General features: G+C 45.8%; 1 pseudogene; it reads left to right on the top strand.

The window, feature by feature from the left end:
- Positions 2670-4987, top strand: LOC8058100 (annotated as a pseudogene).

The raw sequence follows: 16325 nt of genomic DNA, 5'->3' as shown, positions 1-16325 counted from the left end.
TTAGGTTTGGATGGTTAGTTAAGGTGGGCACAAGGGATTATACTGCTTCAGGCAGAATGTTCCTACTGCAACACGGAGCTATTGTGCTACCTGTTATTTGATTAGTTTGTGTAGGGGTTACAAATAGACAAGAGAGGAAGAAGGCTCCCAAATCTCTATGTTGTGTGTGGTCGGAGTTGTTGTGTGTTGTTGAACTTGAAGAAGTTCAGAGAGCTTGCCCTAGAAGGGCCCTAAGTCCTCCCTTTTATAGTTGAAGGGAGGATCCTTGGTGTACAAGGAAGAAGGAGGAGAAATAAAGGAGTACAGGGGAAGGAGCCCTAGGGATGGCACCGCTTCTTCCCCACAAGGGGGGCCTGGCTGGCCTGGTCATCAGAGGGGAAGGGTGATCCAGTCCCCCATGTCGTGGTGTAGCCTCAGTGATCGGCAGTGGCAACGTATCACCCGCTCAACCAAAGCCCTCCTTTGTTAGAGCGCACAACGTGCTGTGCTGTGCCCTCCACGACCCTTATGCCAAGGCCGTAATGGGTCTAGGAAGTATTTCGCTGCCTTGTCTGGAACCGCCACATCGGAGCACCCTGGGAGTCAATATCTCGCGCCTATCGATAGCCTAGGGGAACGCTAGCTTCCCCATCATGGTATGGGGTCAACATGTCTTCTTGTTCGCTCACTTTCTAGGGGAAGGTGATTTAGGCCCTACTTCGATCAGGTTGTCCCCTTTCCAACCCCCGACTTTCTTGAGCCATCGGGCGAGCCAGAAAACCCCCTTTGAGGGATCATACGGGGGAGAGACGATGTCTCGTCGAGCTGACTAGGCACCCCATCATTGGGCGTGATGCAGAACATGTTCTCACCTCGGGCACACCTCCCTTATTTCCCAAAGGGTCAGGGGAGGTGGTGTGCATCCTCTAGATGTTGAATTGGGCCGGGATTGCCGACTGGGTTACTTGATTCGAACCGGACCCCCTCCGCAAAGGTCCAGGACTAGGTTTCTTTACTTAACCAAACCCCGTATCAATATTTAAGTTTCCGTGTTACGATAACCTAATATTGATACTCGACATACGACGGTAGCGTTACTATTACTCTGTTCATTTTTGTCATCTCCGCTCCCTTCACGTACCGCAGGCCGCTTAAAAGTTTCTAGGCCACTCCTGAACTCCCGTCCTTTCATGAGAGAGATTGACACACCCAGAAAAAAAAAAAAACTGCCAGCTTCCTTGAACTAGCTTGTCATGCCTGCGCCTTACCCATGCGACGTTTGCCTTCACTGCAAGTGCCACGTCTAGGGCCACCAGGTGTCTTGGCCGCCGTCATCCTCAATGCTCCTACGTATTCCTTGAACTAGCTCGACACGCTTGTGCCTCATCCACACAATGCTCACCTTCGCCAACGATGTCGCGTCCAAGGCCGTCGGGTGTTTTTTAGCCGCCGCCGTCTTCGGTCGCCCGGCGCATGCCGCAGTTGCGTCAGCCACAAGTTGGGATCTCCCTTTGTGCTCACCCTATTTTTCCACATCCCCATGGTGACAGCGACTACTAACTGAGCAGCGCGCCGCCGCACACCGATTGTGCAGGCCCTCTCGACGGAACCTTCTTCGGCGATGAGCGTCCCACCAGATATGCCCACCCCTTCCCTTACCGTATTGTTGCACGAAGCTATAGCACCTGAACCCTAAATATGCTATTTGACTATTTATATTCAACTCTCATCTAATTACTGGGTCTACAAGCGTGTTATGGCACAATTGTATATATAGTGCTAGCTCTACCTGCACACAAGTGTCTGCCCTGCAAAGTGCAAGGGTATTCTCATACTATTCTGGTAAGTTTTACATTTTTCAAATAATTTTATGTCTATCATGAAATGAAAAAAAAATTGGGTGCAGATTACCTACACCCAAATCTTGGTACAAGTCCACTCGGGTAGAAGTCATGTGTCTAGGAGACCCACTGCACGGCGAGAGATGGTGGGGCTCCTCATCTACGGTGGACTATAGATATTTTCGGACCGTATTTAAGATCGATTTCGTTTAGAGCGGTTCAAATCTATTTGTATGAATCTAAATATTTAACATTTGATACCATATCTCTATCCGAATACTTAAATCTTATATTCATGATGTCGACATCCAATCGTATCTTATTCGACTAGGTTGATATTATCCGTATTTGAATCTGAATCTGGCTAAAAATATAAAAATGAACGTGATATCAGTGATATCCGTCCATATCCAATTCATTTTCATCTCTACTAAAATAGGTACATGAAAATATTGCCATATGTAGCCGTGCAATAGGATCTTTTAAGACACGTGACTCTCGTCCAAGTGGGCCTAAGACTTGAAGTAGCTCTTCGAATTCTAGTTAATTGATTGAATTGTGACTAAGGATGAAAATAGTCAGAAACGGAATTATAATATAGAAAACATACGTTTAGCTGATAAGTCATGGTAGAAAGTATAGGCTAATTTATTGTGAGAAAAAAATACTGCTGAATAGCTGGCAGATTCGGCTGATAAGCCTAAACGAACAATGTGCGTTGTTGGTTCAGGATATTTTTACATTTTAGCAATTAAAGAAATAAAGAATAAAAAAAAGGTTAAAAATGATTGTGATTTTGACAAAACGAAAGGGTTCGGAGTGCCTATCCTGAACTAGCTGCCCCGTCGAGCAAGAGCTAGTAGCATTCGCACCGCCAATTGCTGCACGACAAAGTACTCCGAGCTGCCACGCCGACGCCACCAACCCCGACCAGAGCAGCATCCCGATCGGGCGCTCCGAATTCCGATGCCGCGCATGGTGGCCGTGGTCGGCGCGGGCCCGGCGGGGCTAGTGGCCGCGCGCCAGCTGCTCCGCGAGGGCCTCCACGTCGCGGTCTTCGAGAAGTCGGGCCGCGCGGGGGGCACCTGGGCGTACGACCCGCGCGCGGACGCCGACGACCCGCTGAGCCGCGACCCGGGCGCCCCCGGCGCCGTGCACGGAAGCCTCTACGCGTCGCTGCGCACGAACCTGCCGCGCGACCTCATGGGCTTCTCGGACTTCCCGATGGCCGGCCGGGTCTTCGCGGGCGACGCGCGCGCGTTCCCGGGCCACCGGGAGGTGCTCGCGTTCCTCGACGCCTTCGCCGAGGAGTCCGGCGTCGCCGCGCGCGTCAGGCTCCGCTCCGAGGTGGTGCGTGTGGCTCCCGCCCTCGGGCACGGGGAGCGGTGGGTGGTCGCGTGGCGCCGGGAGGACGGCGAGGTGGTGGAGGAGGTGTTCGACGCCGTCGTCGTCTGCAACGGTCACTGGACGGTGCCCATGGTGCCCAAGATTCGAGGTGCCATCTCCTAGTTTCTCTCTTTTCTTTCTCATCCAAGACAATGTTGGAATTTCAAGGGAAAAAAGCAATCTAGCAATGCTTCTGTCACAGGAATTGACAATTGGAGCGGAAAGCAAATTCACAGCCACAATTACCGCACCCCAGAACCGTTTCGGGACCAGGTATTTAATTTCTCCTCTTCCTATTTGATGCCTGCACTCTGAAAGACTTCATCAGTTATTCGGGTGTGCCACTCTCGAGAGCTGCAGAATGTTGTGGTTGTAGGATTCTCAGCCAGTGGAATTGACATTGCTTTAGAGATCTCACATTTCGCCAAGGAAGTGCACGTAGCAGACAGGTACTCGAAGGATAGGCTGGGAAAGATTGCGCTCTACAAGAATGTCTGGATTCACGCAGAGGTTCAGAACTCTGTACTTTCTTAGCTGGAGTACTCTCCAACGCCTTCCCCCTATACTATACAAAAATATAGCAGTCTGTATTGAGTATTGACACATGAGTACCATCCATGAGAGCAGGTAGACTGCATCCAGGATGATGGCAAAGTCCGTTTTGCTGAAGGTTCAGTGGTGGCTGCAGACATTATTCTTTACTGCACAGGGTAGGATTGAGCTCAAAATGGTTTCTCTGTCCTGTGCCTATCATCTCTTTTCTCCCTTACATATAGTTGCATTTGGTATGATTGTAAAAGCAATGCATTGAAACTGACTCCAGGTATCGCTACCATTTCCCGTTTCTCGACCTGGATGGGCTCACCGTCGACGACAACCGTGTTGGACCACTGTACAAGCACGTCTTCCCCCCAAAGTATGCGCCGAATCTGTCCTTTGTTGGGCTAGCATATAAGGTACATCGCTTCTTCACTGAAATGAAATCCATACTATGACAAAGCCAAATCTTTTGTTCAGACAACTGGTTAATTACATTATTCAGACTTCAGAGTTCAGACAGCGCTTCTTCACGGCTACCGGTTAATTGCATTGTTCAGACTTCAACCACACGGTATCAGCAGGCATGTGGGTGGCGATATATAACTGCAAATCTTTTGTGACTTGTGAGTGCCTTTCCAGACCATCGTCTTCCAGACACTGGAGCAGGAGTCCAAGTGGGTCGCGGCCGTGCTGTCGGGGCGGGCCACGCTGCCAAGCGAGGAGGACATGATGGCGGCCGTGAGGGAGCACTACCAGCTGATGGAGGAGGCCGGGAGGCCGAAGCGCCACACGCACACACTGTCGCCTCAGTGGGTAAGCCAACGCTGACACCGTGTCACCGTGTGTGTGTGTGTTATGATGTTATCGACCCAACTCTTCCTGAAAACAGTGTGTGCTTTGATTCGAGTTCCGACCAGGCGGAGCACATGAACTGGCTCGCCGGCCAGGTCGGTGAGCCCCCACTCGAGCCGTGGAAGCGCGAGATGTTCGATAGGGTGCTTGGGAGCATCTTGACGCTGGACGAGGCCTACCGAGATCGCTGGGAACAAGAGGAGGACAGAGACAGTGGCACAGGGGCGCATTAGGGATTAGGATGAGAACGAGCTCCATCGTGTAACGGAAGGCAATCTGACGCCGTCGTATCGTATCGTGATTATACTCATCATACTTTACTTCGTTGTGATCTTCACGGAAATAATTTGCCACCACAAAACAGGAATAAAAAAATCTACTTCTTTTTTTGAGGAAAAAAAATATGTTTCTTATTTTTGTTTATGAGGGAATAAAACCGTGTTCGCAATGGTCTTATTACTCTTGTGAGCCTCATCTCCCACTTGACATCTGAGGGTCCATGAGATTGCTAATGGCCCATGGTCATCCACTGCGTTTCTGGCCCGGCTTCGTGCGGGTCGTGAATACCGGGAAAAAGCCCATTTTATCTCCCTTAATTGTTGAGAAAGTTTGTTTTTCCTCGTTTAACTCTAAACCAGGTAAGCCACCTTCTATACTTTTAAAACCGTTTACTTTACCTCCCTAACTAGTTATGAACGGTTTTAAAAATAGTTTTATCTTTTCTTTTTTATTTATTCTAACTGAATCTTTTGAAAAATTATAATAAATTACAAAATAAATTATAAAATAAAAAAAATCTAATTTTGTTGGATTTCAAATGAATAGATCTACATAGTGAATATATAACATGGTATACTTTGATACAAATCTTTTGTTGTAGCTTTAAATCTTCTGTAATTAATTCATAGCTGCAGTTTTATGGTCTAATTGTGGTGAAATTTTTACGGTACACTAACTATTATATACTCGACTATAGTAGAAATTTCATACATTGGATTATGTATAACTTAGTTATAGATTTATAAATTCTTTTTAACAAGCATATGCACAGTCCCCCCCCCCTAATTTCTGGAGTCTGTGTGTGATGGCTAAGTGGTAGACTAAGTCTACTTAGGACAGTCCCAATAGTATATTAATGATGACTTTTATCTCTATTAATTACCCTACTAACTAAACAAATTGCCTTACCAACTAAGCAAATTGCTGATGTAATAGTAGATTTATTATGGAGAGAGAAGAAAAAATATGAAAACTATTTCTTAAGGAGGAAATGAAGTTGCCACGCATACTGATGCACAAGGAAATGATTTGAGTTGGGAGAAACCTTCTCCACTCGTATTCCCCTCTCTAGTTGATCCCTCGCTCGGATCGCTATAGACTGTAGAAGCTTAGCTGCGTTGCTAGTGGCGAACAACCTTGTGTTGTGGGTGGCCGTGAATACTTACTTTGCCATGTACTTTTGTGGTGTAGGTTTTGCGGTCTTTTACACCCACATATGGCAACTTGTAGTCTTTTCACACTCCCACATGGTGACCTTGTGGAACCGTTGAAAGCATTTAGGCCCCTAGTTGGGTTTCGCTGATTAATGACGACACAAGATTACTATGACTAACTTGTGTTTTGCACAGACAATGAAAAGGATATGGTAATGGTGATTGTTTGGGAACGTATGTTATTCATGCTCTTGTCATGCGAATCATTTTTGGTTTTCAAAGGATAGACGACAAGGTTAAGGATGGACTAGTTCGAAGTATTGTTTGGTGTTGGTGAGACACTTAGAGTAGTTTCAGACTTTGTTTTTCCTTTGGTCGTACTACAAAGGGGTATGGACTAGTAGCTTGACCTAGGTGAGTCCAGTGTGTTAGGTATGAAGCGCACTTGTCAAACATAGCACTAGGTAGCTTAGGGAAGACCCTAAAATCACTTGGAGTCAAAGTTATTCACAAAGGATTTCGAATTAAAAGTGATTGAAGTGTTTTTATGTTGATCTTGACGCTGAAAGTGCAGGCACCGGACACTAGGGTGTGCGACCGGTCAGTACTAAGTTATTCTGGCCTGACCAAATGCTGCACAATAATGTGCACCGAACGCGCCAGTATTTGCACCGAATGTTGGGTGCTAGGTCCGGTCGCTACTCAGAGAGGTCCCAGGTCGTGGTTTGAGCGACTGGATGTGTTCGGTGGCTATGGACCAAACGCAGGCCTACGTCCGGTGCAACTTAACCAACTTCTCTGATAGTTGATGTACAGTAGCCATTGGCTACTGACCGAACGCGTCCGACACTTGCCACCGGAGCATTTGATGCCCCGACTGATGCTGAATTGGAAGGTAATGGTTGAATTTGACTTGGGGTGTATAAATGCATCTCCTACTCATCCAAGTTATCTCTCTTGCTCATTTCTTCAATTGAAAAACATCTTTGAAGTGCAAGAGCCTAGTCAGGTGATTGATTTTTGAGAATCCAAGATTAAGGACCTCAGTAGTGCATAGGGAGTAGCAAGTGTGCATCCTCCATTCTCATTAGCTTGTCATGGTCAAGTGAGAGTTTGTACTTGTTATTCTTGGTGATCGCCATCACCTAGACGGATTGGTGACGATTGGGAGCTTGGTGATCATTCGGCGGAGCTTGTGGGTGACTCAACTAATGTTTTGAGAGGTTACGGGCGATTCATCGCATCGAAGTTACGGAGAATCGACCCATAGATAGCACCTAATCCTTGCACGGTTTAAGGGGGAGCTGCACCCTTGCATGGGTGCTCTAACGAGAACTAGTGGGGAGTGGCGACTCTCTGATACCTTAGCCAAACATTGTCGCGTTCTTTTTTCTCTCTTTACTTTGAATATTTACTTTTGAGCATTTTAGTTATTGTCTTTACTTTCATAGAATTGTCATGCTAGAGTAGAATTAGAACCTAGGGTGTAAAACTTCTCCCATAGATTAATAAAAATACTCTTAGGCAGTGAGGGGTGAAATGAGCTAAGCATAGGGTTTAAATTCTTGCAAAATTTAGTATTATCCCAATTCACCCCCTCTTGGTCATCTTGATCTTTTCAACCGTCATCGCTACCCAAACAAGTCATGGCATCGTCGTCTCTAACCATCAATGTAAGCCGTAATGGTCGCTCAATCTCTCTCTCACGTCTCTCTTCTAGCTACCTCTAGTTAGATGCACAAAACAAAACTGCTCCTGCAACTTACGAGCCGCACAAGTGAGGCTAAGCTCAAGCTCGGATTTTGTAAGTGCAATCAAGCCTATTGTGGGTTTTGGCGTTGATGACCACCGAATTAGGGAACTAATGAGTTTTGCTGAGATGACAAGCAGGGAATATAGCAAAGAGGTTGTTGAATACCATGGAGGATCCCCCATTTCTAAAGGATGGTTTTCCTAGCTCCAAAGGAGGTTTAATTCATTTTCGGTTTGAATTTGAGTATAGGAAAAGCCGTACTATAAAGAGGGACTCCAAGGTTGTGGATCAAATTGTGAACCAAAGGCTCAAAAGCTCATCAACATCCTCAGACCCAAGCCTAGCCAGCATATCCTTCTCTCTACACTTTGGTGTTTTCAGGCTGGTTCAGGCAAGGGCGGCACTGCCGCCCTCTAAGGGCGGCACTGCCGCCCTACCCTGTGACAGTTGGAGAGCTGGGTATAAATACCCTTCCAGACCGTCTCAAACGGAAACCTGCTCTTCTTCCTCGCTCCCAACCGTTGCAAACTGACCAGAGCTCACTTCTCTCTCCCTCCATTGTTGCTCCTCAAGCCCCCAAGCCAATCCTTGATTCCAACCATCAAAACTTGAGGGAAAAGGCAGCAAACTTCGATTGGAGAGCAGATCCATTGATTCCCACTGTCAAAAAGAGCTTTTGGTTCACGTTTGGCCGGTAGCCTTGAGTTTGTTACTCTTGGAGCTTGCTCCTAGCCGGCTAGGCGTCGCCCTAGAGCTTGCCAACTTGTGTGGCAGCCAAGGGAAGGTTTGTAAGGTTACCCTTGCAGCTAATACATTCTTTACTCTTTGCAAGGGGTAAAATCCTTGCTTTGAGAACGAGGAGAAGGTAAGCCTGTGTGGCTAAGCCGGTCCTAGTGTGGGCGCCTCAACAACGTGGAGTAGGCCAAGCCTTGTTGTGGCAACAGCTGAACCACGGTAAAAATCGTGTGTCTTGTGTGCTTTCACTTGTGTATGAGTTTGTGTTAGGATTTGAGGCCGATCTACTTGGTGGGGAGGCTCTAGCACTTTCTAGCCACATACTTGTGCTCTAACATCTTGCAGGAAGCTTGGAAATTTAGTCGATCTAAATTTCCCTGGGTAAAGTTTGAATCAATTCAGTTAAGCTTCTGTCTGTTTTTCTGTTGAGGCCGGCAGTGCCGCCCTGGGAGGGCCTCACTGCCGCCCTTGCCTGTGTGACTGATAAACTTTGCTGAAAAAGTTTGAACAGGCCTATTCACCCCCCTCTAGGCCACTTCCTGTACGTCCAGAGATCCTACAAGTGGTATCAGAGCTAAGTTGCTTCGTATACGCTTCACCGCGTGAAGTATGGAAGTTGCGGGAAGCTCGGGGGCGAAGAATAAGTCCATTCCAGCTGCACAAGCTGAGGATGTGCTGGTTGAGAGTGATAGCAGTGAGCTATCAGTTTCAACAGCCAGCAACTCCACTCTCAAGCCTGATGGTGGTATGACTACCGACCTCGAGAGAAGGCAAAGGAGGCAAGCAAGAAGAGAAGCTAAAGCAAAAAGAAAAGAAGATGAAAAGCTAGCTGCCAAGAAGAAGAGAAAAGAAGAAAGAAAAGCCAAACGAGAAGAGCGAGCCAAAAGAAGGGCAGCAAAGAAAGAAGAAGAGAAGAAGAAAGAAAAGGAGGTGTATGATGCATCATCAAGTGAGCTATCATCTAGTACGGATGATGGCGATGATGATGAATCATATAACCGCTCCAAGAAGGACAAGAAGGGCAAATCAACGAAGGAGGACAACAGCAACAAAAAGAAATACTCCGCTGTATCCTTTAACTATTCTTATTTGTCTAACCGAGACAAGAAGTGTCTTGTCAACGTGCCCGCTGGCAAGTTGCCTCATTTCGATGGGACCGACTTTGCTAAGTGGAAGCATTTGATGAGTCGCTATCTTGGAGCTCTTCACCCCGGTCTTTGGGATGTTGTTTGTGATGGATTTCAGGAACCTGCAGATCCAGAGAATCCAACAAATGAAGAAATGATTGCTGTCCACTTCAATAATCAAGCCACAAGCATTCTCCTTAGTGCTCTCAATGGAAATGAGTACAACCAGGTGATGAATGTGAATGTGGCCAAGCAAATTTGGGATACTTTGGTTTTAGCTCATGAAGGTGTTGACAAAGTGAGGAAGGCCAAAATTGATTTGATGATGGCCAAGCTCAATAGGTTTGTGATTGTTGGTGATGAAGGGCCACAAGAGATGTTTGATAGGTTGATGGTGCTAGTCGGAAAAATTAGAGGCTATGGTGGTGACCTTGATGACCATAAAGTTGTGAAAGTAATGTTGGAAGCATACTCACCAAGGAATGAGACCGTGGTTACTCTCATTAGAGACAAGAAGAATTTCGAGCACTTCACCCCAAGTGATGTGCTTGGAAGATTGTTGACATTTGACATGCAAAGAGAAGAGGCTAATGAGAGAAGAAAGCTTGGCGAGCTGCAAGCCAAGTTAGAAGGCATGAAGGTCAATGATATAGCACTCAAGGCAAAGCAATCAAACAAGCAAGGTGGCTGCAGCAAATCCAAGAGCAGCAAGCAAGTATCAACAAGTCAGCCCAAGAAAGCAAAGCAAGTTCAAGAATGTGATCCATCTTCATCCTCTAGTGATAGTGATGGTGATGATGGTGATTATGAGAAGATAGATGATATTGCCCTCTTCATAAGCAAGCATAGACGGGGGCTGAAGCAACATGGTTTCAAGTTCACTCCAAGGAAGTTCCAAAACAAGAAGAAGAGATTGTGCTTTAACTGTGGCAGCACCGAGCATCTTGTTGCAGAATGTCCAGAGGCAAAGAAAAAGAAGGAACAAAGGCATGACAACAAGAGAAATTACAAGAGGGTTGGAGAAGCACACATCGGGCATGAATGGGACTCAACTCAAGAGACCTCAAGTGGAGATGAGAAGGTGGCTACCATGGCTGTCCTCAAATCAACATCTTCACCAAGGCTCTTCGACAACATGACCAATGATGAGCAAGATGGCAGCTCCCACATTTGTCTTATGGCAAAGGGTGGGAAGGTACAAACCAAATCCAAACCTTCTCCAATCCCCAAAGAAATCTCTAGTAGTGAACTAAGTGACTCCTCTAGTGATGATGACTCTAGTGATGATGAATTTAATGAAATGACTAAAAAGTGTGATCATAAAACTAAAGTCTACATCTCTAGGCTAATGAAGGAAGTACTAGATCTCAATAATGAAATTGATTTAAGAAATGATGACATCAAGGAGCAAGCTAAGAAAAATCTGGCTCAAATTAAAGAAATTGACTCATTGGAGAGGAGGTGGCTGCACTAAAGAAAAGTATAAAGAAAAAAAAAGAAAGCCACACTCTCACAAAGAAGGAAGTAGATGCACTCAAGCAAAAGTATTATGGCTTAGATGAAAAGCATAAAGGTCTTGAGCAGCAATACAATCTTCTTTGGGAGAGTACCTCACAGTCCTCTAAGTCAATTGAGACTAGTACTCCCTCCGTTAGTGAAAGTTGTGGAAAATGCAATAATCTTGACTTAAACTTGTATTCCACAAATCTTGCAAACATGGAGGCTATGAAAAAGGAGATCACGAGGCTTACACATCTGTTGAACACCAAGTGTGAGAACAAACCACAAAGTAAAGAAGTTCAGCAAGATAGGCCAAACTACAAGGATGGGAGAAATCCCAAAGTCAAGGATGGACTTGGCCACACTAAAGGAGGAAAGACCAATGGAAGAGACCTGGTGAATGGCATTGAGTGTGTTAAATTCACGAGCAAAGGCAAGGTTGGTGTAGAGTAGCCTGCACAGAAGGGGGTACAAAAGCAGTCCCGAGCCCACTGGCCAGCCAAGGGCGGCAGTGAGGCCCTGAAGGGCGGCAGTGCCGCCCTCCCCAGACAAGGGAAGGCTACCAACCTCAAACCTGAGCCTGTGAAAGCACAGAAGATGGTATGCCAGCCTCAGGGGGAGTCCCAGCAACCCAGAAAGCAGAATAGGGGGACTCCAAAGAAAAGTTTCTATCAACCATAGGCAAAGATACAAAGCCCAATTGTGAATACTTCCTTTGTGTTGAAAAATAACAGCAAAGGAGAAGTGATTGCCAAATATGTTGGCAAGGGCAGAAATGTGTATCTTAACACTTCCATTTGGGTTCCTAAAATTTTTGTGACTAACATGCAAGGCCCCAAGAAAGATTGGGGACCTAAACCAAGGAACTAAACTTGTTTTGCAGGCATACTCCTCCGGTGGGTCAAGTTGGGTGCTTGACAGCGGCTGTACAAATCATATGACCGGAGAGAAGAGTATGTTCTCAACATATTCCCCAACTACAAATTCAAAAGAATCTATCATTTTTGGTGATAACTCCAAGGGGGAAGTTGTCGGTCTTGGTAAGGTTGCTATCACAACAAATTCTTCCATTTCAAATGTCTTGCATGTGGATCCGTTGGGATACAACTTGTTATCAGTTTCACAATTGTGTGAGGCTGGTTACAATTGTCTCTTTACGGAGAAAGGTGTGGAAGTCTTTAAGAGGGAGGATTCCTCTATTGTCTTTACGGGTCGCTTGAAGGGCAAGCTTTACCTAGTTGATTTCAACAAAGGTAAGGTCAAGCTTGAGACTTGTTTAATGGCAAAATCTAGCATGGGCTGGTTATGGCATCGCCGTCTAGCACATGTTGGCATGAGGAACTTGGCCAAACTCCAAAAGGACAACCACATCATTGGACTAACAAATGTTGAATTTGAGAAAGACAGGATATGTGGTGCTTGCCAAGCCGGGAAACAAGTAGGTGTACCACACCCACCAAAGAGTATCATGATGACCACTCAACCATTGGAGTTGATACATATGGACCTCTTTGGACCGGTCGCCTACCTAAGCATCGGGGGTAACAAATATGGATTAGTTATTGTTGATGATTATTCTCGCTTCACTTGGGTATTCTTTGTCTTTGAGAAATCTCAGGTACAAGAGAAAGTAAAGATCTTTGTGAGAAGAGCACAAAGGGAGTTTGGGCTGCCCATCAAGAAAATAAGAAGCGATAATGGCAGCGAGTTCAAAAACACCCAAGTTGAGGAATTTCTTGATGATGAAGGCATCAAGCATGAGTTTTCAACTCCATACACCCCGCAGCAAAATGGTGTAGTAGAGAGGAAGAATAGAACACTTATTGACATGGCAAGAACAATGCTTGATGAGTATAAGACTTCAGACCTATTTTGGTGCGAAGCAATCAACACCGCTTGCCATGCAATCAACCGCCTCTACCTACACAAGAAACTCAAGAAGACTTCATATGAGCTGCTAACCGGAAAGGAGGATCCACCATGTGAGGCAATCAAGCAATTGGCTCTTGGTGACATAAGGCCACAAGAAGAAAAAGCCACTGCTCAGGAGGATCCCCAAGATGCTGCTGACAAGTCTTCCGCTGATGCACTCGATGCAAATGTGTCAGCCACACCTGCTGCTCAGCAACAGGGCGGCAGTGAGGCTGTCCAGGGCGGCAGTGCCGCCCCTCCCTCAGCAGCAGCAACTTCCTCAACACCTCAAGGGCTGGATCTTGCACCAGTTTTTGAGCTTGAAGCTGATGAAGAGTTAGATGAAGAACAAGAAGGTGTTGAGCATCCAAGACTACGCCAAACAATTCAAAGAGATCATCCTGCCGACAACATCCTTGGAAGTCTTCGAAAGGGAGTGTTGACACGTTCACATTTAGCAAGTTTCTGTCAACATTTCTCTTTTGTGTCTTCCATTGAACCAGATAAGGTAGAGAAGACGTTGGTGGATGAGGACTGGATCTTGGCCATGCAAGAAGAGCTCAACAACTTCGAGAGAAACCAAGTGTGGACTCTCGTCGAAAGGCCCAATACCAATGTGATTGGCACCAAATGGGTCTTTCGTAACAAGCAAGATGAGAACGGCGTGGTGACAAGGAACAAGGCAAGATTGGTGGCTCAAGGTTACACTCAAGTAGAGGGCTTGGACTTTGAGGAGACCTTTGCACCGGTGGCAAGACTTGAAGCAATTCGAATGCTTTTAGCCTTTGCTGCCCATCACGACTTCAAGTTGTTCCAAATGGATGTCAAGAGTGCATTCCTCAATGGCCCTATACAAGAGTTGGTGTATGTTGAGCAGCCACCAGGTTTTGAAGATCCCAAGTTTCCAAACCATGTCTATAAACTCCAAAAGGCGCTCTATGGGCTTAAGCAAGCACCAAGAGCATGGTATGAATGCCTTAAGGATTTCTTGCTCAAGAAAGGCTTTGAAATAGGCAAAGCTGATTCTACTCTCTTCACTCGTAAAATTGGTAATGATATATTTGTGTGCCAAATATATGTCAATGACATAATATTTGGTAGTACTAATCAAGTGTTTTGCAAGGAATTTAGTAGGATCATGACAAAGAGATTTGAGATGTCCATGATGGGTGAGCTGAAGTACTTCCTCGGGTTTCAAATCAAGCAATTGAAGGAAGGGACTTTCATAAGTCAAACCAAGTACACCCATGATATGCTGAAGAAGTTTGACATGGAGAAAGCGAAGCCTATCAATACTCCCATGCCAACTAATGGACATCTTGATCTTGATGATAAAGGGAAGGCTGTGGACATTAAGGTATACCGCTCCATGATCGGCTCTTTACTTTATCTGTGTGCATCTAGGCCCGATATTATGCTTAGTGTGTGCATGTGTGCTAGATTTCAAGCTAATCCGAAAGAATGTCACTTAGTGGCTGTTAAGAGAATCTTGAGATATTTAGTACACACTCCTAACCTTGGCTTGTGGTATCCTAAGGGCTCCAAGTTCAATCTACTTGGCTATTCACATTCTGATTATGCCGGTTGCAAAGTAGATAGAAAAAGCACTTCAGGGACATGTCAATTCCTTGGACGGTCCTTAGTGTCTTGGAGTTCTAAAAATCAAAATTGTGTAGCCCTTTCCACAGCTGAGGCCGAGTATATTGCAGCCGGTGCATGCTGTGCTCAATTACTTTGGATGAGGCAAACCCTTCGTGATTTCGGATGTCATTTCACCAAAATCTCACTTTTGTGTGACAATGAAAGTGCCATAAAACTTGCAAACAACCCTGTAAGTCACTCAAGAACCAAGCACATAGACGTCCGACATCACTTCTTGAGAGACCACGAAGCCAAAGGAGATATCGAAATTCGCCATGTGAGCACCGAAAAGCGACTAGCCGATATCTTCACTAAGCCTCTAGACGAGACAAGGTTTTGTGCTTTGCGTAGTGAACTGAATATCTTGGATTCTCGTAACGTGGTTTGAACTCCAGCACACACCTTGTTTGATTGACTAGTATGCATAGGAGAAAATACTTGAAAAGATTTAATTATGTCTTTCAAAATCTCTTAAAAAAAATTGTCTCAAATATCATGACTATAGTTTGATTGTTTCCTTGTGTCTAGTCATGGTGTTTGGGTTGTATGTGTTCATATCTAAAGCAATAGAGAAAAGTTATTTTCTTCTATTCCCTCTGCTGTCAAGGAGGGCGGCAGTGCCGCCCAAAGCGGTTCAGGCAAAATTACCTTGGACTGGATCTCACGGGCCCACTTTTTCTTTCCTTCTCTAGTCGTGCCCGTGATCTCTCTCCCCTCTCCTCCTCATTGCGCCGCCTCTCTCTCTCTCTCTCTCCCTCACGCAAGGCTCCAGGGAACTTCTCCCCTTCGGCCACCTCTCTGCCATGAGGAAGAAGGAGAAAGGGGAAGGCCTCCTTGGTCTTCTCTAGTGGTGCATTGGGTGTGCTGCTCCCTCTCCAAGGAGGGGCATTCTTCTCTCATCCTCTCAATCCAAGGAAGCAAAGCAAGGTGAAACCCTAATCTATCCCGATCTATGCAATGTCTCTTTTTGGGCAAAAGTTTCAATTTCTAGGGGATGGATGATGAATTAGGAAGAGGTTTAGTGGATGGATTTGAATGGATTTGATTTCTCTCGACATATTGAAAGATGCCCTCCGGCAGTGCCGGAGCTTAAGGTCGGCAGTGCCGGCCTTGGCAACTGCTTCTCTGCAGTTTCAATACGTTGAAGGGAAAGTGAATCGATTAAAGTTCATAGATTGAATCTATCCTAGTTTGTTTGTCCATCCTCTTTAAGCTCATGCTCATCTAGACTTAGTCTGCTTATGAACTGTCTTAGAGATTGTATAATGGACAGTAGGGCACATATGTATAAGTTGAATAAGTGATGAAGTGTGGAGTAGGGACTGCAGAAACTCTGCAGGGCGGCAGTGCCGCCCTCACCTGACCAGTTTGGTTAGGGGGAGTTCTCACAGTCCATATTCTACACATCTCACTTGATCAATTGACTCTACATATGCTCTACTATATGCCAGATGTACAGTTTCTAATTTGGCTCATTTTTGGCATAGATGGACCGAGGAAAGAGGAAAATAACCACCAAGCAACAAGTTCGCAGAGGCAGGGGCAGAGGCAGCAGCTCTGGAGTATTCTTTGGAGATGATAGAGCAGCAAGGCAGCAATATATTCAGCAAGAAGAAATGTTGCAGCA

The sequence above is a fragment of the Sorghum bicolor genome, chromosome 1 (assembly GCF_000003195.3).
Source record: "Sorghum bicolor cultivar BTx623 chromosome 1, Sorghum_bicolor_NCBIv3, whole genome shotgun sequence".
In the NCBI taxonomy this organism is placed as follows: Eukaryota; Viridiplantae; Streptophyta; class Magnoliopsida; order Poales; family Poaceae; genus Sorghum; species Sorghum bicolor.
This window is presented reverse-complemented; position numbering and strand designations above follow the sequence as displayed.